This window comes from Bos javanicus, chromosome 16 (genome assembly GCF_032452875.1).
Source record: "Bos javanicus breed banteng chromosome 16, ARS-OSU_banteng_1.0, whole genome shotgun sequence".
NCBI lineage: Eukaryota > Metazoa > Chordata > Mammalia > Artiodactyla > Bovidae > Bos > Bos javanicus.
The window spans coordinates 35,360,635-35,384,464 of NC_083883.1; the positions used below are offsets into that span (position 1 = coordinate 35,360,635).

The 23,830-nt window shown below is 39.4% G+C and overlaps 1 protein-coding gene across 2 annotated transcripts in view; it reads left to right on the forward strand.

Moving 5' to 3' along the window:
* The window catches only part of PLD5 (phospholipase D family member 5), a 427,488-nt gene that overhangs the window by 230,460 nt on the left and 173,198 nt on the right, over nt 1-23,830 (forward strand). The window contains exon 1 of one of the 2 annotated variants that reach the window (XM_061382517.1): nt 1,709-1,931. The exons of the other annotated variant lie outside the window; for it this stretch is intronic. The gene's annotated coding sequence lies outside the window, so the exon portion shown is untranslated. Of the gene's footprint in view, nt 1-1,708; nt 1,932-23,830 lie in introns of those variants that run through there. 2 annotated transcript variants of the gene reach the window in all.

Below are 23,830 nucleotides of genomic sequence, written 5' to 3' on the forward strand. Positions count from 1 at the left end.
CCCCTGTATCATCAAAAAAGCAAGAGAGTTCCAGAAAACATCTGTTTCTGCTTTATTGACTATGCCAAAGCCTTTGACTGTGTGGATCACAGTAAACTGTGGAAAATTCTTCAAGAGATGGGAATACCAGACCACCTGACCTGCCTCTTGAGAAATTTGTATGCAGGTCAGGAAGCAACAGTTAGAACTGGACATGGAACAACAGACTGGTTCCAAATAGGAAAAGGAGTATGTCAAGGTTGTATATTGTCACCCTGCTTATTTAACTTATATGCAGAGTACATCATGAGAAATGCTGGGCTGGAAGAAACACAAGCTGGAATCAAGACTGCCGGGAGAAATATCAATAACCTCAGATATGCAGATGACACCACCCTTATGGCAGAAACTGAAGAGGAACTAAAAAACCTCTTGATGAAGGTGAAAGAGGAGAGCGGAAAAGTTGGCTTAAAGCTCAACATTCAGAAAACGAAGATCATGGCATCTTGTCCCATCACTTCATGGGAAATAGATGGGGAAACAGTGGAAACAGGGTCAGATTTTATTTTTGAGGGGCTCCAAAATCACTGCAGATGGTGACTGCAGCCATGAAATTAAAAGACGCTTACTCCTTGGAAGGAAAGTTATGACCAACCTAGTAGCATATTGAAAAGCAGAGACATTACTTTGCCAACAAAGTTCTATCTAGTCAAGCTGTGGTTTTTCCAGTGGTCATGTATGGATGTGAGAGTTGTACTGTGAAGAAAGCTGAGCGCTAAAGAATTGATGCTTTTGAACTGTGGTGTTGGAGAAGACTCTTGAGAGTCCCTTGGACTGCAAGGAGATCCAACCAGTCCATTCTAAAGGAGATCAGCCCTGGGATTTCTTTGGAAGGAATGATGCTAAAGCTGAAACTCCAGTACTTTGGCCACCTCATGCGAAGAGTTGACTCATTGGAAAAGACTCTGATGCTGGGAGGGATTGGGGGCAGGAGGAGAAGGGGATGACAGAGGATGAGATGGCTGGATGGCATCACCGACTCGATGGATGTGAGTCTGAGTAAACTCCGGGAGTTGGTGATGGACAGGGAGGCCTGGCGTGCTGTGATTCATGGGGTCGCAAAGAGTCGGACACGACTGAGCAACTGAACTGAACTGAACTGAACTGAATGGAGATAACTGAAAGTATAAATCAACCAGCTTCGGCGTTGTAAGCTGAATATATTTTATACTTTAAGGAATTGAAAAATCCATCATTTTGTGAAAGTACCAGTGTCATCAATAGCCAACTAAAGTTTTTTTCCTTCTTCCTTTTTTGTTTCCTCCTTTATCAAAAGTTTTCTGTTTATTAAATGAAGAATAAAGTAGCTATTTTTAGCAGAGAAGTAATATTTTGTTAATCAAAATAATAATATTAATTTACTATAATATCAAATCTTTTACTTATTCAACAATCCTATATTGAATGTTAGGGATGGTTAGGCATTGTTCAGTGGGAGAGACAGAGGGAAAGACTTGCCCTAGTGGAGCTTAGATTCTAGAAGACAGCTACATAGATAGATAGATAGATAGATAGAATAGATAATTGTTAGAAAGAATGCCTGGCAAGAAAAGAACACAGCAAGATAAGAGCAATAGAGAACAGGGAGAGGAAGATGCTGGTGACAGCTTTTCTCAAGCAGCCCTCATGGCATTGGTGAATGTTGGACACAGACCTGAAAGGTAGATACCTGGAGGAAGAGAGTTCCAGGTGGAAGGAGAGGGTGGAAACAGACCTGACATGTTTGAGGAGTAGTAGCAGGATTGTGTGGCCAGAACTGGGTGAAGAAACATGTCCATTAAATGAGATCATTTACACTAAGCTTGTGGCAGTCCCTGGCACATAATCAAGGTTCCAGGGCTGGGAAAACTCCACTGTGCCTTCAGCCAGCTCTCACCCTGCTCCTGCTCAGAGTAAGTGTCGGCACTTCCAAAGGTAATCCAGGTGCTTTGTTGATTTTCTAGGTGGTTCCTGCCCTCTTTGTGACACTAGCATTTTTCATGACAGTGTCTGTGTTCGGTCACTTTTCACTGCACAGGCGATCTCATTGAAGTTGTGATGAGAAGAGTATCCTTCTGCCTGTTCACCACAGTGAGATTTTATAGTGACAAAGCAGAGCCCCTAAATATCTGATTGTGGGATATTTTGTCATATTCCAAGCACTGAAAATGAATCCGTTTGAGAATCTCTAATGAGAGAGAATTTTTCCTGCTGCCTTTTACCAGCCTTCTAAGCAGTGGTTCTCCACTTAGCTTAGTTCTCAACACTGGAATCATCTGGAAAACATAAATAAATAACCACTACTCAGACTCCTCCCCAAGCCAATTAAATCCCAGAGGAGTTTTTATTTTAAGCTCCCTAGGTGACTCTCATGGGCTACTCAGGGCAGGAACTCTTGCTCAGGTACCAAGTATATTTATTTTTGTCTTATGATATGTTGGCTTTTGCCTCCTTGTATTATCCTGCCTCCCAAGGTCAGAAGACCTTGAAAACTTAATACCCACAATTCTACTCAGCCTTCTCATCCCAGCTTAATTTATGACTGGGTTGTAGACTTCTGGTTCAGAGCCAGAGCTGGTTCATGACCAAGCTTTCATCTGTCTGTAGCATCATTTTCTCAGATTCTCAGGTTGGGAGACAACCTTTGAGATGTCAGTGTGACTGGCCGCTGAGCATGGTGTGTGTCTATCAGCTGTCTCACTCCTGAAGTCTCCGCCAGCTCTACCTCACTGCCCCCACCACTTCCTTCACATTAGTTAGGCGTAATGCTTCCATTTTCATTCAGCAAGTCTATGCATAAGTATATATTTAGAACATGCTTTAAAATTGCCCACAAGTTATCTATTAGAGCTTTATTTCAAGTGACACTGTTCAGCATGAGCCCCCCAGTTGGCCCTCTTGAAAAAATTATCACCTACCATATAATACCGTGAATAAAGGGTGTATTAAATTTTTTGTACTTACATCTCAAGCATATCCATGTATATCAGTGTGTGTGCATATACATGTTTATAAATATATACCACATAGACATATATATATAACACATATATATATACATACACACATATATATGCATTTATTGGTATTCGTGTATATTTATAGAAATTATATATAATCATTGCAGATAGAAATGAGTCTGAGCTTTCTTGAGAAAGACTATTTTTATCCTGGGATGGTATGTTTTTTATTGGGGAAGCAGGATGTTAAAAATCATGTTAGATGGAAATTGTAAGCTTTTTTTTTCCTTGACAAAATAAAAATGGGCAATTCAGTATTGTCCCGGGGTTATTTTTCTTTAATTTCACTGTGCATGCTCTTAAAACTTGATAACTCCAAATTAGTGCTGAAGATGTCTGTATTCCGGGAGGGTTTCATTGGAGCCTCTCCCCCACCTCTACCCAGGGACTCAGCTTAACAAAATAGACTCATTTGCTTTCACATCCACCACCAATGATGTCCCAAAACTAGGTGATTTTACTTTTTAATCTCTCCTAACGCTGTGCAGAAAACATTACTTTTCTCTATCATTTCCTTCCTTTTTCTCTTTTTGACACCTTTCCCCCCATTTTCTAATTAAAACCAGTATTCCCGCTGTTACCAAAAAAAAAAACAAGAGAGAGAAACTCCTTTTTCTGTACCAGTGAATTTAACACTTCCCTAGGGCAGGTACCCCACAATCCTACTTAGGGATTTTCAGTGTACAAAAGTAGTTCCATATAAATTAAATGCAAAAATAAACAGCTTGCCTAGCAAAGCATACGGGCCATCTGGTCACTGAGCTGACTTTCTTTCTGCCTCTCCGCATACTTTGTTTGGGAACAGGACCAAGAGTGTCCAGGTCTTGGCAGTGCTCACTGGCAGCATTTGGCAGGACAACAGAGGCATCTGAAAAACACCTTGCAAACCTCTTCTCCCCACAAAGGAACACTCAAGGTCCCAGTATTGCAGTGAATACGCTCCTTGTGAGTCACCTTCCCTGACCTCTTCAATCTGGTGCCGAAGGCGGTTTGGACCCAGGCTTCCTTTGTCACACTTTTCTTCATATCCGCAGGGCACATCCTTTTGTCCCAGATGGTGCCAATATTATTCCTTTCTAAGTGTTTCTTCTTCTTAGGTAAGCCACTCTTCAAGAATATACTGATACTCATATCCCCAAACCGCCCTTTTCAAGCTACAGATAAAAACATCAGTCAAAGTAAGCTTTTAAATATTTCCTTGACCAGGTACCCAGGACCCCTTTCCCAGTAACAGCTTACCACAGGCATTGAGAAACAAGTGGAAAGTGATCTGTCAATTATCCTCTATCAACGGGGATGGCATAACAGTCAGGTGGTCAGGCCCTTGACTCTTATTCTCTCCATGGTGCTTTTCCTTGGCTAGTATTCATGGTGCCACTTTTCTCAGAAACATCTCATGATTGCCCCAGAATAGAGGGAAAAGTTTATTTTGAACACAAAACATGGCCAAGTTTTTTTTCTTTTTTTGATATGAGAGTCTTAGCTGTGGACACATGTTTTTTTTTTTTTTGTTTTTTTTTTTAACTAAATTCTGACCTAGTTCATAATATTATCACCAGAATCAGAGCTAACCAAGAACATGATTCTTACATCACAAAATTGAAAAATGAACAGGACACAAATATTTAAAGAAAAATCACAGTATATCCTGAAATGAGGTAACTGACTTTGTTTTGAGCTTTTCTTTATAACTGTTAAAATAAGAGAAGCAGGAAGGAGGGTGGGCTTAAATTTTTCTGGAAGAAAAATTAGATAAATTGTTGAGTATTTCCCAATTATAGGTTCTTTGTAAAAATAATGTTTTTAATGTTACTTCAATGCTATTAACAGTAGCATTTCTAACCAAAGACAAATATAAGTCATAGAATGAGGAAAACTAAAGTTGAGAAGCTTAAATATCATCACATGCAGGGTCTTTCCAGTACAAGAGACCCTTCTTCCCAGCTTTAGCTGAAAACCATGAACATCTCTTTGGCTGTTTATAGTGATAGAACACACTGTTTCCTGAGGTAGGCAGCTCTACTGATGGATGCCTCTGTTATAAACTATACTGGAAACAAAATGCTATCTTTGGAATTTGCTTCCCTAAAATAAGTATGCTAAGTGCTTAAAAATGTAGTAAGTCATTTAATGATCAAATAATATAATTATAACTGGTATTTATTGCATGAGTCTTCTATACTAGACACTGTATAAACACTTTCCATGCATTATGTTATTTACACCTTGCATGGGTCCTATGGAAGACGATTCTTTCCCCTTTTCACACGTAAGTAAATAATCATAGACCTGGAGGAGGTAAGTACTTTACCAAAATAACCCGAGTGGAAAGTGACTGTGACTTAGCCGTTGGTTGTCCTTCTCACTTCAGACCTATTAGCCATGTGTTGAATTCCAATTTGCAAAGAAGAACTGAGGCTCACGTGTCTAAGTAATTTTCCCAGCATAAGTAGAATTTTAAAGCAGGTCCTTCTGATTCTAAAGCTTACACTTTAAAACACCAGAGTAATTCAACATGAAATCAGCAGAGAGAATCAAAGAGAATGAAAAGGTTGAATAATACATGCAAAAAATTGTCAGTGCAGCTGGAGCTGAGTACCTGAGTACCTCAGTACCCATTGCAGCTGCTGCTGCTAAGTCGCTTCAGTCGTGTCCGACTCTGTGCGACCCCAGAGACATCAGTGCAGCAGGCTCCCCCGTCCCTGGGATTCTCCAGGCAAGAACACTGGAGTGGGTTGCCATTTCCTTCTCCAAGGCATGAAAGTGAAAAGTGAAAGTGACATCATTCAGTCATGTCCGACTCCTAGCGACCCCATGGACTGCAGCCTACCAGGCTCCTCTGTCCATGGGATTTTCCAGGCAAGAGTACTGGAGTGGGGTGCCATTGCCTTCTCCGCAGTACCCATTAGAAATCCATTATTTCGAATTAGAAGTATGAATCCTAGAGCTACAAGGAGTGCTGAAGACTGTCCATATACTAGGTAGGTGAGTCAGCCTGAAGAGCAGAACTGCAGTTTCATCTGCATTTCCCCAGTCTAGTATAGTTCTCGACCCATTGTAGGTACTTACTAAATGTTTGTTGACTCAACAAATATATCTACCAAAAAATGTAGAATTTATTAGGCAATTGTTTTTTCCAATATTATTTGTTAAGTTCCATCTATTTCCAAAAGGAACTTAAAGTGCCATCCTTTCCAATACGATTTTTATTTGAGTCACTGTTTTCAACTAGTTATTTAAGCTTTAGTGCCTACCTTACAGTCTTCTATTTTTTCTGTAAGAAAACCATAGCAGCATAGAGTCCAGATTAAAGTTGTTGACTGTGAGCAGGGGAAAAGCCCCATCCCATGGGATTTTCATTCACAGCAGTCATAGATATGCTAGCTGCATATTAGCATATGTAAATCCTCAAGTAGGTAACTAAATGCCTGACCAAATCACACATAACATAATAAGGAGAATTCTCAGCTTTTCTATGTGTTGTTTGGGGTTGCATTTAATTTCGAGAAATTATGCAGTATTTCTGCAGAGAAATCTCGATGTTTTAATTTTTTAAATGATTAGACTTTATAATGTGGTTTTTGTATCTGTTGGCATGCAAGAAGGGCTTAATGAACTTACTCTCTCAACTTCCAAAAAATGTTTGTGAAGATAAGATAAATTAGTAAAGCAATCAAAATTAGGGGCCATCTGTTGGAGGGTGTCAAGAGACCTATCTGCAAATATTACATAACTGAATAGTTATAGGTTATATATAGCTATAGGACTAGACATCCAAAAACTCCAATCAAGGTGATCTGGATGTATTTTCAGCAGAGCAGACCTATTGTGTGATTAGAATTTCAAGTAGGAAATTGTATTCTTTTGAAGGAAAAGTAAGAGAAGGAATAGGAAGGAAGTCAATCTGCAGTGGAAACAGAAGGGGCACAAAGGGAAGCCCTGGATGGGAGGGAACAGATAAGTCCAGGAAACTAGAAACCTCTTTGGCAAATTAGTTCCTGTACTGGGTGAGATGATTCAAGAAATGAGAGATATTTCTGAAAACTAATGATATTTCCAATTGGGCTTTTGAATTGTGCTGGAGAAGACTCGTGAAAGTCCCTTGGACAGCAAGGAGATCAAGCCAGTCGATCCTAAAGGAAATTAATCCTGAATGTTCATTGGAAGGACTGATGCTGAAGCTGAAGTTCTTTGGCCACCTGATGCAAAGAGCATTGGAAAAGACCCTGATTCTGGGAAAGATTGAGAGCAAAAGAAAAAGGGGGAAGCAGAGGATGAGATGGTTTGATAGCATCATCAACTGAATGGACCTGAATTTGAGCAAACTTCAGGAGATAATGAATGACAGGGGAGCCTGGTGTGCTGCAGTCCATGGGATCACAAAGAGTCGGACATGACTTAGAGATTGAACAACAACAATGATCTTTACTTTTTATTGACTCCATTCCCTGGTGGCTTAGATGTTAAAGAATCTGCCTGCAAAGCAGGAGACCTGGGTTTGATTCTTGAGTCAAGAAGATCCCCTGGAGGAGGGGAATGGCTATCCAGTCTAGTATTCTTGGCTGGAGAATTCCATGGTTAGAGGAGCCTGGAGGGCTACAGTCCACGGGGTTGCAGAGTCAGACATGACTGAGCAACTAACAAACTTTCACATTCTTACAAAAGATGTTCACTCTTTGAACTTCTCTGTAGCTTGTCACCGGTGAGGATATAAATTTGCCAGAACTACCTGTTTGTTCCGGGCAATGGGAGATTAACACAAGGTTATCCGACTTGAATCTCTTTGAGCTTGGCTAATGCAGTTCCATATTGGAAAGCATCCAAATTTCAATGTGCTGACCAGATCAGGTTTCTGGGATGCACATCCCAAAACCAGTCCCTGAGGCAGTGAATTCAGTAATTCTTGTGGCACTGGTTGGGCTGCTTCAAAAGTCAGTTGACTTCCTCTGAAGTGTGGGTCTCCTTTGAGCAATTGCAGCAGCCTAGGCCAAAAGGCTCGTCTTCCTTGTTCTCCTGCTGCTTGCTTCTTCACTACCAGGTCATTATTAATTCTTTGAAATAAGCTTTTGACACTTGGCTTGGACAATTTCTCCAAGTTACACATCTTACCATCCCGTCCTGCCCCAAGGTTATATTATCCCAAGGTGATTTTCAAAGATAGCTTGGCAATCCACTGGCTTAGCAATGTCTTCATAGTATAAGACCAGTGTGAAGTGATGTTCTCTAGAAAGAACTTCTGCTGTTTTTTGTTGTTGTTGTTTTTAATGCATGAGTATGTTAAAATTAAAACTGTTCAGTGCATGTGTGTGCTTAGTTGCTCAGTCTTGTCTGACTCTTTGTGACCCTATGGACTGTAGCCCACCAGGATCCTCTGTCCATGGGATTCTCCAGGCAAGAATACTGGAGTGGGTTGGCATTTCCTCCTCCAAGGGATTTTCCTGACCGAAAGATTGGACCCATAATGTCCTTGCATTGGCAGGCAGATTCTTTACCATTGAGAATATAATAAGTTTCATTTTTAAAGTATAAAACTGACCAGACCCATATTAAAAATGAAACTTACATCTACATGCAGCTTTCTCACATTGCCACTAGAGAAAATTCTCTAGACCTTCACATAGGTGATGGGAATGAAAATTTCTGTTAAAAGATGTAGAAAACCTGAAACATGATAATAAAAAAAAATCTGCTTTAGATATTCATTGACATCTACTTTCAATGGATAATGGATACAAAATAGCATTATAGAAGATAGGCATGGATTAGGCAACTGATATTTGTAGGACTGCTGGGGAGGTTCATGTTGTACAAAGCACAGCACTCTGTCACTCACCTTGAAGTCTTTCAACAATGTAGATAAGGCATGTAGTCTGTGATTAGACTGTTTTTTGTAACAATGATAGTGGGTCAAAATTTATTGAACTTTTACTATATGCAGAGTTTTGTGCTAAATATTTCTGTACATCATCTCATTTAATAATCTTAACAACCTTCGTGGAGTAGTCTCTATAAGGAACTGGGGCTTAAGGAATTATGTAATAAGAACATCAGCAAAGTGGCAGACTAGGCAACTTCATCCACACCCTCCAGTTTGCATAGGAAGCTCTCATGGAAACATCAAATAAATAACTAGAGACTGGCTAAAATAATTTTATAGGAATTCTCGAAATCAAAAATCTACAGCAGCCAAGTGAATGCTCAGTCAAGAATTACCGACATGCAGAATAGTTGGGTGCTTGTGTTGCAGGAAGACGGACCCCTTCCAGGGCCCAAAACTGGGTTCTTGTCTAACACTCAGAAATGAATTATCTGAGGAGACACATGTGCTGACAAAGCAAGAGATTTTATTGGGAAAGGGCGCCCGGGTGGAGAGCAGTAGGGTAAGGGAACCCAGGAAAATTGTTCTGCTGCGTGGCTCGCAGTCTCGGGTTTTATGGTGATGGGATTGGTTTCCGGGTGGTCTTTGGCCAATCATTCTAATTCAGTCTTCCCTGGTGGCACACGCATCGCTCAGCCAAGATGAATGTTAGCGAGAGGGATTCTGGGAAGTGGACAGACACGCGGTGTCTCCTGTCTAAAGGAGACACTAACCCGAATTCTGGTTAGTGGTGGCTTATTAGTTCCGTATTCCTTATCAGGATCTCCTGTCATAAAACAACTCATGCAAATGGTTACTATGGTGCCTGGCCAGGTGGGTGGTTTCAGTCAGCGTGCTTACCCTAACACTTGTGGTATTTTTAAGTCACCCTTGCCCCGCCCTGCCCCCAGTGTAACATGGTGTAGTTTGGGGGGAGTAATAGCCCAGTTGCCATTCCCTTCCACAAACTAGAGAGGGTTCAGTGGACTGAATTTGCAGTGTTCTAAGCTATCTGAGGGCTGCCTGCAGGACTGGTTTGTTTTGCTTAACTAGAAGCTCAGCAAGCTGAAATATGGTACCACTCAGATTTCAGGTTAGAGAAAACCAGAGCAAACAGTAGATGTGGCTCATGAGAACCACAGGGAAACTGCAGAGGCCTGAGGCAAGAGATTATTGACTGAGAAATACAATAAGAAAAAGCAGGGTTGAGAGACCTTTAGCAAAGTTGAGACATTTAAAACCAGCCATTGATAAAGGGGAAACAGGGAAAAAAAGGGGGGGGATGGGGGGAGGGTGTATACACAGGCCCAGAGAAGATGCATTCCAGAAAAGCTCTGAGAAAATGTATCTTAATCCTGGACTCATTTGTAAAGTCCTTCCCTTCCTGGAACCAATCTGCAGAGATTGGCAGAGGTGACTGTTTTTTCAAACGTCCAGTTTTCAGCAAAATATCTCAAAGCATACAAAGAAACAGGACAACCGTGTTCATTTAGAGGGTCAGATGAAACCATCCCTGAAGAAAAATAGTCATTAGACAAAGACATTTAAAAAAACTCTATTAAATATGCTCAAAGAACTAATGGAAATCAGAAAAATGATACATGAACAAATTGAGAATATCAACAAAGAGAAAAAATATAAAAGAGAAACAAATTCTGGAGCTGAAAAATACAATAACTGAGTTGAAAAATTCACTAGAGGGATTCAGCAGCAGGCTTCATCAGGCAGAAGAAACAATCAATGAATTTAAAGACAGGTCATTGGAAATTATCAAGGCTAAGGAGCAGAAAATAAGAATGAGGAAAAGTAAACAGAACCAGAAAGACTTGTGGGACACCATCAAATGGACCAATGTGTGCATTATGGGCATCTCAGAAGGAGAAGAGAGAAAGACAGAGACTTGAAGATTATTTGAGATTATTTGAAGAAATAGTGACTGAAAATGTCCCAAAATTTGAGGGAAGATGTGGATATACAAATACAAGATGTCCAGTGAACTCCAAGCAGGATAAAATAAACTCAGAGACTCAAAACAGCTGAGGGCTTCCCTGGTGGTTCAGTATTAAGGAAGTTGCCTCCCAATGAGGAGACACAGGTTCTTTCCCTGATCTGGGAAGATTCTGCATGCCATGGAGCAACTGAGCTTGTGTGCCACAGTTATTGAGCCTGTTCTCTAGAGCCTGTGAGCCACACTACTGAGCTCATTTGCTGCAACTACTGAAGTCCACGTGCTCTAGAGCCTGTGCTCCACAACAAGAGAAACCATTGCAGTGAGAAACTCATGCATCACAACGGGAGAGTAGCTGCCACTCACTGCAACTAGAGAGAGCCCACACAGAAACACAGACCCAGCACAACCAGAAATTAATAAATAAGTAAATAAATAAAATTATTTTTAAAAAAACAACTGAAAGCCAAGGACATATAATCTTGAAAGTAACAAGAGAAGAGTAACTTATCACATACAAAGGATCCTCCATAAGATTATCAGTGGATTTCTCAGCAGGCATTATGTAATTTGTCTATAAATGGCTACAAGATGGTAGACTTGAACACAGGTCCATCAGTGTAAGTCTTGTTCTCTTAACCAGTGGTTCTCAAAGTGTGATCCTGGGCCAGAAGTATCAGCATCACTCAGAAAAGGCCCAAGGAACAAAACAAATCTTTATAAACTGGTTAGAAGTGAAAATTCTCTGCCTCACCCCAGACTTCCTGAATCAGAAACTATGGGAGTAGAATGCAGCAATCTGTCTTTTAATTAGGCCTCTAGATGTTTGAACTGCTGTTAACCATTGTGTTATAATGGATGTGCTGGTTTAAAATGCTTGAAGAATTTTCCCCCTCCTTATAATGGAAGCGTAGTTGTATAGGACCTCTCCTTATAACAGAAGCATAGTTGTATGATGTAATGTCATCTGCAATTTTGAAAACTAAAAAAGGGCTACAAATGAACTTATCTATAAAACAGAAATATAGTTATAGATGTAGAAAACAAACTTAGGGTTCCTGGGGAATAATGGGGGAGAATAAATTGAAGACTGGGATTGACACCTACATGCTGCTGCTGCTTAGCCGCTTCACTTGTGTCCGACTCTGTGCAACCCTATGGACTTTAGCCTGCTAGGCTCCTTTGTCCATGGACTTCTCGAGGCAAGAGTACTGGAGTGGGTTGCCATGCCCTCCTCCAGGGGATCTTCCCAACCCAGGGATCAAACCTGGGTCTCCTGCATTGGCAGGCAGATTCTTTATGCCTGAGCTACCTGGGCAGCCCAGGTCATTGTTAGTTATCTATTTTATTTATAGTAATATGTATGTGTCAGGGTGAGCTTCCCTGGTGGCTCGGTGGTAAAGACTCAGCCTGCAGTGCTGGACTTGATCCCTGGATGCGGAAGACACTCTGGAGAAGGGAATGGCACCCCACTCCATATTCTTGCCTGGGAAATCCTGTGGACAGAGGGCCTGGTGGGCTACACTCCATAGGGTCACAAAGAGTTAGACGTGACTTAGCGACTGAGCATGCCTGCAGTAATGACCTAATGTGTAGTAAGGGAACTCTAAATACTCTGTAATGGCCTACATGGGAGAAGAATATAAAGAAGAGTGGATATATGTTTATGTATAACAGATTCACTTGGCTGTGCACCGGAAACTAACAAAACATTATAAATTAACTATGCCCTCAATAAGTTTTTTTTAAATAAAAAAGTAAAATCTAAAAAAAAAAATGAAAGGAAAAAACCTTAAATACAAAAATAAAATTTCCTTAATAACTTGTGGTGCCAAAATCTTACCTAACCTAGCATTTGGCTACTGAAGGTCTTTATCCTGCTTAGAGTAAATATTCATATTTTCACTGTAAAGATAGGAGTGTATTTGATTACTTGTTTATAGTAAATACATTATAGACAGACTTGGACCTAGAAGTTTCAAATAAAGGTTATGGATCAGTTTGGTGAATAAAGAGCACTTGGCAGCAGTTCTGAAAACCTGATTTCAAACCAGCCCCAGGTCTGCCTCAGGCTTGCCCTGCTACTTTGAAAAGCAATGCTATCTCTCTCTACCTCAGTTTCTTTCCTCTTAAACTAAGGATCAAAGTAGTGAATCTCACAATCTCTTCCATCACTAACTCTCCATGGGGGCAATATACACTGAACACAGATTGTGAGGTTCTCTTGATCCTGATATTTCAGTTGCAAATTACTCTTTCAGTTCAGTTTAGTTCAGTCGCTCAGTCGTGTCCGACTCTTTGCAACCCCATGAATTGCAGCACGCCATGCCTCCCTGTCCATCACCAACTCCCGGAGTTCACTCAGACTCACGTCCATCGAGTCAGTGATGCCATCCAGCCATCTCATCCTCTGTCATCCCCTTCTCCTCCTGCCCCCAATCCCTCCCAGCATCAGAGTCTTTTCCAATGAGTCAACTCTTCGCATGAGGTGGCCAAAGTACTGGAGTTTCAGCTTTAGCATCATTCCTTCCAAAGAAATCCCAGGGCTGATCTCCTTCAGAATGGACTGGTTGGATCTCCTTGCAGTCCAAGGGACTCTCAAGAGTCTTCTCCAACACCACAGTTCAAAAGCATCAATTCTTTGGTGCTCAGCTTTCTTCAGAGTCCAACTCTCACATCCATACATGACTACTGGAAAAACCATAGTCTTGACTAAATGGACCTTTGTTGGCAAAGTAATGTCTCTGCTTTTCAATATGCTATCTAGATTGGTCATAATTTTACTTCCAAGGAGTAAACGTCTTTTAATTGCATGGCTGCAGTTACCATCTGCAGTGATTTTGGAGCCCCAAAATAAAGTCTGCTACTGTTTCCACTGTTTCCCAATCTATTTCCCATGAAGTGATGGGACAAGATACCATGATCTTAGTTTTCAGAATGTTGAGCTTTAAGCCAACTTTTTCACTCCCTCTTTCACTTTCATCAAGAGGCTTTTTAGTTCCTCTTCACTTTCTGCCATAAGGGTGGTTTCACCTGCATATCTGAGGTTATTGATATTTCTCCCAGCAATCTTGATTGGATACCAAAAGGCTAGCCACCTGCCTCTTCTTGGTGCACAGAAGCTAAGTGTTCTGACCACATCCATTTGTGCGAATTGAAAAAAGGAAACTCATTGCTTCCCTAGAGAAGCAGTCATCATTGTTTATGTCATGGGGGAGGGAGGGCTAAGAAACAGATGTGACTTTTTTTTTTTTTTTTAAGGCTCTGTTAACAACCATTAAATGCAGGAGGATTTGGTTTTATTAAGTAAACTAGAAGAGAAGTGAAAGAATCTCATTGGTCTCTCTGGGAAAATTTCAAGAGATAGGCATCACATATGTCTGTACACCACTTGTAGAAGAAAAAGGATAAGACAAGTATCAAAATTATGGACTATCTGCTCACAACATGTGTTTAGGGAACATGAGATGGCGCTGACAATCTTGCTGCAATGGAGACTCTAATACTTGACAACATTTTGCTATCATTATTGCTGCTGACTTATGCCCCAGTCACATATGAATGCTTTGGATTTAGAGCCCCTGCTGAGGGTGACTTTTTCAGAAAAAAAAATCAATCCTATAACCAAGTAAGCTTTGACATTTAAGTGTGGACACTAAAAGAACTGTTGAGACTGCCATTATCCTGATTCAGATTTTGCATAGCAAGATGTTCTCTTTGACCTTCTCCAGGTAAAATATTTTTCCACACTACAAGAATAAAAAAAAAAAAAAATTATTTATTCCACTCAGAGAGGACCTTGCTTAAAATACCATATTAAATAATAATAAAAGCCTTGGAAATTTCCATTTTTATGCTTAAACTTGACCAGTGTCAGAGAGGAAGAAATTTATCCTCTACCCTTTTAGGTTTTTCTGACTGGTCTAAGAATTAAGTTGACAGACAGATTTACAAGAAAAGTCAAACAAAAGTTTAATAACATGGATACAGAGGAGAAACCCAGAAAAACTGAGTAACTCGCCAAAAAATGGCTGAAGTCTTCCCCTTAAATTCCATCTGTGTGTATGTGCTTAGTCGTGTCCAAACCTTTGTGACCCGGTGGACTGTAGCTCACCGGGCTCCTCTGCCCATGGGATTTCCCAGGCAAGAATACTGGAGTGGGTTGCCATTTTCTATTCCAGGGACAAAAGAGGATGTTAGGATTTGAAACTTCAAAATGGAGGAAGTCATTTTACATGGAGATGGAAGAGCAAAGTTTGGTAAATAATATTGGCTATGCCATGCAGACACAATGGGATAACAGAGTGGACTCTGATCTCTGGGTCCTCCCACCACACCTACCCCATATCCTTTGTAGATTTCTCTAGTGATAGCTCTATTTTGGTAACAAGCCCTCTATCTAAAATATTTTAGGTAGTTTCAAGGAAAGTCAAAGTTTCTTTTATTTTTCTGAACTTGAGTGATTAGGCTATTACTATATTCCTACAAGATAAAGATTAGGAAGTATGTTGAAAGGTTTTAAATACTCAAAAATAATTAATTTCTTAAGTTATTTCTAATAATAATAGTGTGAAAACATTAAGATGTTTAGAATTTCATGTTTTTCCCTCTCATTTGACATGCTTTAAACTGAAAGTATATTGCTTACATTTAACTGATTTCATTATAATAGCAAATTACTATATATTACATATAATATCTATGTATATACATACATACAACTTGTAATAAGATTAGTGAGTTTAAATGGTTTTCTGAGTTTTAAAATGTACAATTTAGAATTTTAACTTGGGAAGGGACCTTACTTTGTATCTCTAAGATCCTTGTCAGTTTGTTGATGAGTGAAATTGTTTTCAAAGAAACAATTTGAGTAGAAACAGACTCTGGCCTAGAACCAAGTTCCTGTGACTCTTAGTTAAGCATTCTTTTTCTTAAACACTAATGTCTACTGTGCAGGTTCTAGTTATACCTTATAAATTAAATTTCCAATATTAGAGAATTTCAAGATTGAAGTTTTTGATAGACTAGTTGTAATGAGAACAAATAAAATATAAGGTGATTGGAACCCAAATTTATAGCTTCTAGGATACTACTTAAATTAAAAAGTTAATTATACTGTGGATATTAGTGAAAGGTTTATTTCTCATTATTTAAATGCTTACATATTAATAAGAAAATAGCACTTTGATGTTCATTTTCCTTGTGTCTATAACACGTAATAAGTCTATCATACTTTATAATAGAGCTCATACGTTTTAAAATATATCTAAATTCATCAGGAGTTCAAGTAGAGACATTATGTACCTTGGAGCATTGAACACTCTTACAGGATTGATAACAGCTGCTGGAGAAAACTTAAGATAGATTTGGCTAATTAATGTGACCATTTCAGGATTGAAAATCCATCAGAGTATTGATGGAGTATAGACAGTCATCAGTGGGAGTAGTAAATATATGTTTAGTGAAGAAAGATGGAGGAGAAACCCAGCTCATCAGTGTTCATTGGTGATGGTACTTCACTCTTATCCTGACCCAGTCAGCACCAAAGCTGGATTTACACTGTTGTCCTTGCAAGGTCATATGCATAACACAAGAGAGGGGCTTCCAAGGGGTACATGTTGAGGGGGCAGATTTTGACACCAGAGGAAACAAGATTTGAAAACTGCTTCTTCTACTACTGTTTGGGCTTCTTATACTGTTTCCCCAACCTCATTGTCTTCATCTTAAAACATAGGAATAGTAATACCTGTGTCCCAAGGTAGTATAATATGATCAAGTCTGCACAGTGCTTATAGCACATGGATGTAATAAATGGCAGTTTTACTATCATCATCATCATTTTTGCCATTTTTCAATATACAGATGTATTAGGAAAGAAAATAGTCCCTCCAATATGTCTATCATACAGAACACTTCACTTTGGGTCACCAATTGTGTGGGGGTTTTCCACACCCAGCAATTCTGTGCAACACCAGGTGAGTGTCCTACAATTTAACTCAATTCTGACACTGTCTACCTGGATATGGCATCAGGTCCCACAGGTGAAGAACTCTGTCCCTCAAGACTGCTCCTTATTTAAGACGCCAATAACAAGTAGTAGGTGCCCAGGCTTAGCCACAACTTTTGTCCAACTTGACTACAAATCAGAGGTTCCCATGACCTCTTCCCCTTGGATTCTGTTACTTGCTAGGGCAGCCCACAATACACATGGAAACACTTACGTTTACCAGGTTATTAAAGCGTGTGGTAAAGGATACAGATGAACAGCCAGGTAGAAAGATACATACAGTCAAGTCTGGAGGGGTCCCAAGTACAGGAGCTTCTGTCCAGGTGTGGTTGGGTTGGGCTACTTTCCCCATACACCCACCTGAAAACTCGAACTCCACACTATTGGTGTTTTTATTAGAGGTTTCATCACATAGACTTGACCAATCATTAGCTCTATTTTCAGTCCTTATTCCTTCTCAAGAAAATGGAGGGCAAGGGTGAAAATTCCAAGCTTCTGCTCATGCCTTAGTCTTTCTAGTGACCAAGCCTTGTCCAGACACTCAGCAGGAGTCACCTAGAACCAAAGACAGTGCTGTCACTCACCTTATCTCCTTCCAAGGGTTGGGAGCTCTGTGCCAAAAACTGGGGCAGTGCTGTCTCTACACATGCATTTTTTCTGTGATTTTACAGCAGATAGATGGATATTCATGTGTATATTAGCAGAGTTTCTAATGTTTATGATTTTGCCCATTTCCTAATTTCACATTTTTCTGAGTTGACCACATCTTTTTGGCAGATAGAGATCAGCTACACAAAGAAGTTCGTTTAGGCCCACACGGTGCTGTGTACTGCTAGAATAATTAAAACATAGGAAGATCTGGCTTAATATTCTGTCTCCAGAACACATGCACTGTTAGCACCTGGGGTATCCTTTTAGTGACTTTTTAATCTCTCACCAGGAGTAAATCAGCCATGCAACTTAACTTTGCCCTATGAACTGGTAATGGTGAAAGTTAGTCAAGAGCCCACATCTCGTAACTCCTTGATTCCTCCTCTGAAAAGCTTGATATGGTTTCTCTATCAAAAATGAATGGAAAATGCCATTTCCTGACCAAGGAGTGGATATGTGTAGATGTCATAAAAAGATTTCATGGGATGAGTTAAGTTTTACTGAGACTTAATGTTTTCAGTCTGTACCTTTAGGTATTCATGTTTGTGTACATAAATTTATATATGTTAACAAACTTGTATTTCCCTTGGCATGAGTAAGGTTTTCTGTTTGTTACATAGTGGGTGAGTTAGTTTGTTTAAGGAACATATTTGAATTTTAATTTGTATGTTCTTCTTTTTGAGAGGTAAATGCTTGTTTATGCAGGCAGTGAGGCATAGGCTCCATTCAAACTAACACTGCATAGAGGCTGCCACTTTTTGCTTCCAGAACAGTTTCACAGCTTGGCCAGAAAAGAGCCAGAATGAGCCAGTTGTAGTGAAAGGATGTTCTATATGAACCACAGGGAATTCCTTGAATGTAAGCTTTGTGGGATGGACATGGTTCAGGATAGTATCTGTCTGGTCCATTGTAAGAAGATCAAATGCCACATTTTTGTGTGTGGGTACTATCTAACCATCTCAATTTTCTACCACCCTCTTCTCCTATTGCCTTCGATCTTTCCCAGCATCAGGGTCTTTTCCAGTCAGCTGTTTGCATCAGGTGGCCAAAGTATTGGGGCTTCAGCTTCAGCAACAGTCCTTTCAATGAATATTCAGGGTTGATTTCCTTTAGGATTGACTGGTTTGATCTCCTTGCTGTCCAAGGGATTCTCAAGAGTCTTCTCCAACACCACAGTTCAAAAGCAACAATTCTTTGGCACTCAGCTTTCTTTTTGGTCCAACTCTCACATCCATACATGACTACTGGAAAAACCTAGCTTTGATTATATGGACCTTTGCCAGCAAAGTGATGTCTCTGCTTTTGAATATGTTATCTATGTTTGTCATAGCTTTTCTTCCAAGGAGCAAACATCTTTTAATTTCATGGGTACAGTCACTGTCCATAGTGAGTTTGGAGCCCAAGAAAATAAAATCTGCCACTGTTTCCATTTTTTCCCATCTGTTTTCCATGAAGTGATGGGACCAGATGCCGTGATCTTAGATTGTTGAATGTTGAGTTTTGAGCCAGCGTTTTTACTCTTCTCTTTCATTTTCATCAAAAGGCTCTTTAGTTCCTCTTCATCTTCTGCCATTAGGGTGGTGTCATTTGCATATCTGAGGTTATTGGTGTTTATCCCAGCAATCTTGATTCCAGCTTGTGCTTCATACAGCCTGGCATTTCTGATGATGTATTCTGCATATAAGTTAAATAAGCAGGGTGACATATACAGCCTTGACAATACTCCTTTGTAGTCCATTGTTCCATGTCTGGTTCTGAGTGTTGCTTCTTGACCTGCATACAGATTTCTCTGGTACAACATTAAATGTACCAACTTTCACATTATTGGAGTCCCAGAAGGACAAAAGAAAAAGGATCTGAGCAACTGTTTGAAGAGATAATACCTCAGAACTTTCCTAACATTGGAAAGGAAAGAGTAACCCAAATCCAGGAAGCACAGAGAGGCCCTGGCAGGATAAACCCAAGGAGAAGCATGCTGAGACACATAGTAATCATACTAATAAAAATTAAACAGAGTAAATATTAAAAGCAACAAGAGCAAAGCAGCAAATAATATACTAGGAAATTCCCATAAGATTATCAGCAGATTTTTTTCAGTCAGAATGCAGTAACATGATATATCTTAAATGATGAAAGGGAAAAACCTTCAACCAAGAATACAGCAAGGCTCTTGTTCAGATTCAATGCAGAAATCAAAAGCTTTACAGACAAGCAAAAGCTAAGAGAATTCAGCACTACCAAACCAGCTTTACAACAAATGCTAAGGGAACTTCTGTAGGCAGGGGAAAAAAAAAAAAGGTCACAACTAGAAACAAAATTACAAATGGGATAGCTCACAGATAAAGGCGAACATACAATAAATATAGGAAATTATCCATACACAAACAATCACAAAACCAGCAATCATGAAAAGAGGAGATTGCAAATGCAGAATACTGAAAATGCATTTGAAATTAAGAGACCAGCAACTTAAAACAATCTTGTCTATATATTGACTGCTATATCAAAACTTCATGGTAACCACAACCCAAAAAGCTACAATAGATACACACACACAAAAGAAAAGCAGGAATGCAAACACGACACTAAAGTTAGGCATTAAATCACAAGAGAAGAGATCAAAAGAGGAAGACAAGAAAAGCTACAAAAGCAAACCCAAAACAATGAACAAAATGGAAATAGAACATACATATCAATAATTACCTTAAACAAAAACAGATCAAATGCTCCAAACAAAAGACATAGATTGGCTGAATGGATACAAAAACAAGACCCATCTATATGTTGTCTACAAGAGACCCACTTCAGATCTAGGGACACATACAGACTGAAAATGTGGGGATGGAGAAAGGTATGCCATGCAAATGGAAATCAAAAGAAAGCTGTAGTAGCAATACTCATATCTGACAAAATCGACTTTAAAATAAAGACTGTTACAAGAGATAAGGTAGGACAGTATGTAATGATCAAGGGGTCAATCCAAGAAGAAGATATAACAATTGTAAATATTTATTTACCCAACATTGGAGCACCTTAATACATAAGGCAAATATTAACAGCCATAAAAGGAAAAATCAACAGTTAGACAATAGTAGGGGACTTTAACACCCCACTTTCTTCAATGGACAGATTTTCCAGACAGAAAATCAATACGGAAACATGGGCCTTAAATAATACATTAGACAGATGGATTTAATTGAGATTTGTAGAGCAAAAAGCAGCAGAATACACATTCTTTTCAAGTGCACATTGAATATTCTCCAGAATTGACCCCATGAGGGGCCACAAAGTGAGCCTTAAGAAGTTTTAAAAAATTGAAATTACATCAAGCATCTTTTCCAACCACAATGCTGAGACTAGAAATCAACTACAAGAAAAAAACTGTAAGAAACCCAAACGCATGTAGGCTAAACAATATGCTACTAAATAACCAATGGATCACTGAAGAAATTAAAAAAAAAAAAAACAACCTAGAGATAAACGAAAATGAAAGCATAATGATCCCAAACCTATGGGATGCAGCAGAAACAGTTATGAGAGGGAAGTTGTTAGCAATACAGTCTTACCTCAGGTAACAAGAAAAATCTCAAACAACCTAACCTTACCACTAAAGCAACTACACTGTTGGTGAGCATGTAAATTGGTGCAACCACTATGGAGAACAGTGTGGAGGTTCCTTAAAAAACTAACAATGGAGCAATCCCATTTCTGGGCGTATATATGGAGAAAATCATAATTCAAAAAGATACGTGTCCCCAGTGTTCATTGCAGCACTGCTTACAAGAGCCAGGACATGGAAACAACTTAAATCCAATTGATAGAGGAATGGATAATGAAGATATGGCAGACATATACAATGGAATATTATTCAGATATTAAAATCATGAAACAATGTCATTTGCAGCAACATGGATATACCTAGAGATTATCATACTAAGTTTGAAGTAAGTCAGACAGAGAAAGATAAATATCATATGATTGTGCTTAGATGTGGAGTCTAAAACATGATATAAAGGAATGTATTTACAGGACAGAAATAGACTCAGGGACTTAGAAAACAAACTTATGTTTACCATAGGGGAAAGATGGGGGGAGGGATTAATTAGGATTAACATATTTACACTACTATGTTTAAAATGATAACCAACAAATGCTTACTGTATAGCACAGGGAACTCTGCTCAATATTCTGTAATATCTTAAATGGAAAAGAATTTGGAAAATAATAGATATATGAATATGTGTAACTGAATCATTTTGCTGTAATAGTTTCATTTTCAAACTAACACAGATTGTAAGTCAACTATTGTTGCTCTTGTTCAGTTGCTAAGTCATGTCTGACTCTCTGCGACACCATGTACTGCAGCACACCAGGCTTCCCTGTCCTTCACCATCTCCTGGAGTTTGCGCAAACTCATATCTATGAGTTGCTGATACCAACTATATCAACTATACTCCAATATAAAATAAAAATTTTTTAAAAATTATGGTTGAAGATTGTGTCTTTTGTAAAATAAACAAAAGAAAACAAAAAGCAGACTGTGAGAGAATAAATCCTATCAGAAAAGGACTCTGCTTGTCTCTCTAGCATTTACTGTCATGAATTCATCCCCCAGGGTATTTATGGATGCGATTCATTGAAGATACATTGAGAATGTGGGAAGTAAATTGCATTTTGTACCTCTGCCTGGGTTTTTTTTTTTTTTTTTGCTTTGAAAATTGGAAGTGACAGCGGAACATAAAGTTAAGAGGATATAGTCAGCAATCATCCTACTCAGGCTCCATCACTCACTAACCCTTGGACACATTACTTAAACTTCTTTATGTCTCAGTTTCTTCATCCCCCAGATGGGAATAATTACAGTACCTGCTTCTACAAATTCTTGTGAACATTAATTAATGCAGTAAATCTTAGCCTAGTGCTTGACACAAAATAAGCCCTCAATTGAATATTGTTCCGTTAAAGTATTAATGGTAGTAGTATAATTACTCTAATGACAGATGTCAAAGGGTAATAACTGACTTGAATGCAAATCTGTTTTTCCATTAGGCCTTTTGCACTTTAGCCATTTCATTTTCAATCATCTGGCTTCCTACCATGTGTTTTGAGGACAGTGTCAGGGTCTTTTCGTCCATGAGCTCCCTGCTTCTTCGTTCACATCTTATGTTGGTAAAATATCAAGAGGTAGATGCAGGTGTTGTACCTTTCTTTTTCTTTTTTGTCTTCATGCACTCTGGCTCCTTTCTTCTCTGATGGTTTCTTCCTTTCTAGGCCAGTATCAAGACGTATTGAGCCATGGACAAGTGTGCCTTTCTGTCCTGTAAGTGTCTTGCTGACATGGCCAGAGTGGAGCGTAGAGCAGAGAACATCTTCACTTCTTCTCCAGACAAAGTTCAAATCTCAGGCCAAGCTGACCTTCCCTCTAGTGCAGCAGCTTCTGTTTTTCAGCATCACTCTACTTATTGCTTCCATAGACCCAAAGGCTGTGGAGAACCTTCTCAGATAAGACCAGGACCTAACCTACTGTTGTGCAATGCACATGAGCCCAGACAGACCTGAGTTTAAATCCCTTCTGTGTAGCATTCTGTCCACCTGGGTGACATCTGGCCACTGCCTGGCTCTCTTCATCTCCAAAATTCGGCTCATGCCTGTCTTAGTGTCTCTCTGTGATAATGATGCATAATATTACCTGTGAACGTACTTTTAAACTTTAATATACAAAGGATAATTGCTACAATGATAACCTTTCTAATGCTATACTGCCACTCTCCATAAAGAAAAGCATAGTTGTTCTTTGCTTAATACAATTATAGACAAGGAATTAATGAGGCTTTAATCTGAACTTTCTAGATTTACACAAACAGGGATCTGCTACTGTCAACTCAAACTCATCACCATAGTCTCTGCAGTTGTTGTCTTGTAAAGTTGATTGAAAGTTAATGTAGGGCTTTCCTGGTGGTCCAGTGGTTAAGAAACCACCTGCCAGTGCGGGGAACACCGTTTAGATCCCTGGTCCAGGAAGATCCCACATGCTGAGGGGCAACTGAGCACTCGCACCTCCACTACTGAAGCCCACATGATCTAAGGCCCATACGCCACAACTCCTGAAGCCCACAGCCAGAGCCATATTCCACAAGAGAAGTCACTGCGATGAGAAGTCCTCACTCACCACAACCAGGCAAAGCCTGTGTGCAGCAGTGAAGACCCAGTGCAACCAAAACAAATAGACTAAATAAATGAATAATTAAAATAAAATAATTTTTTTTAAAAAATTAGTGTAATTGAAACACCTGGTGACAAAAAAATAAGAAAATATTCAAAAACTGAAA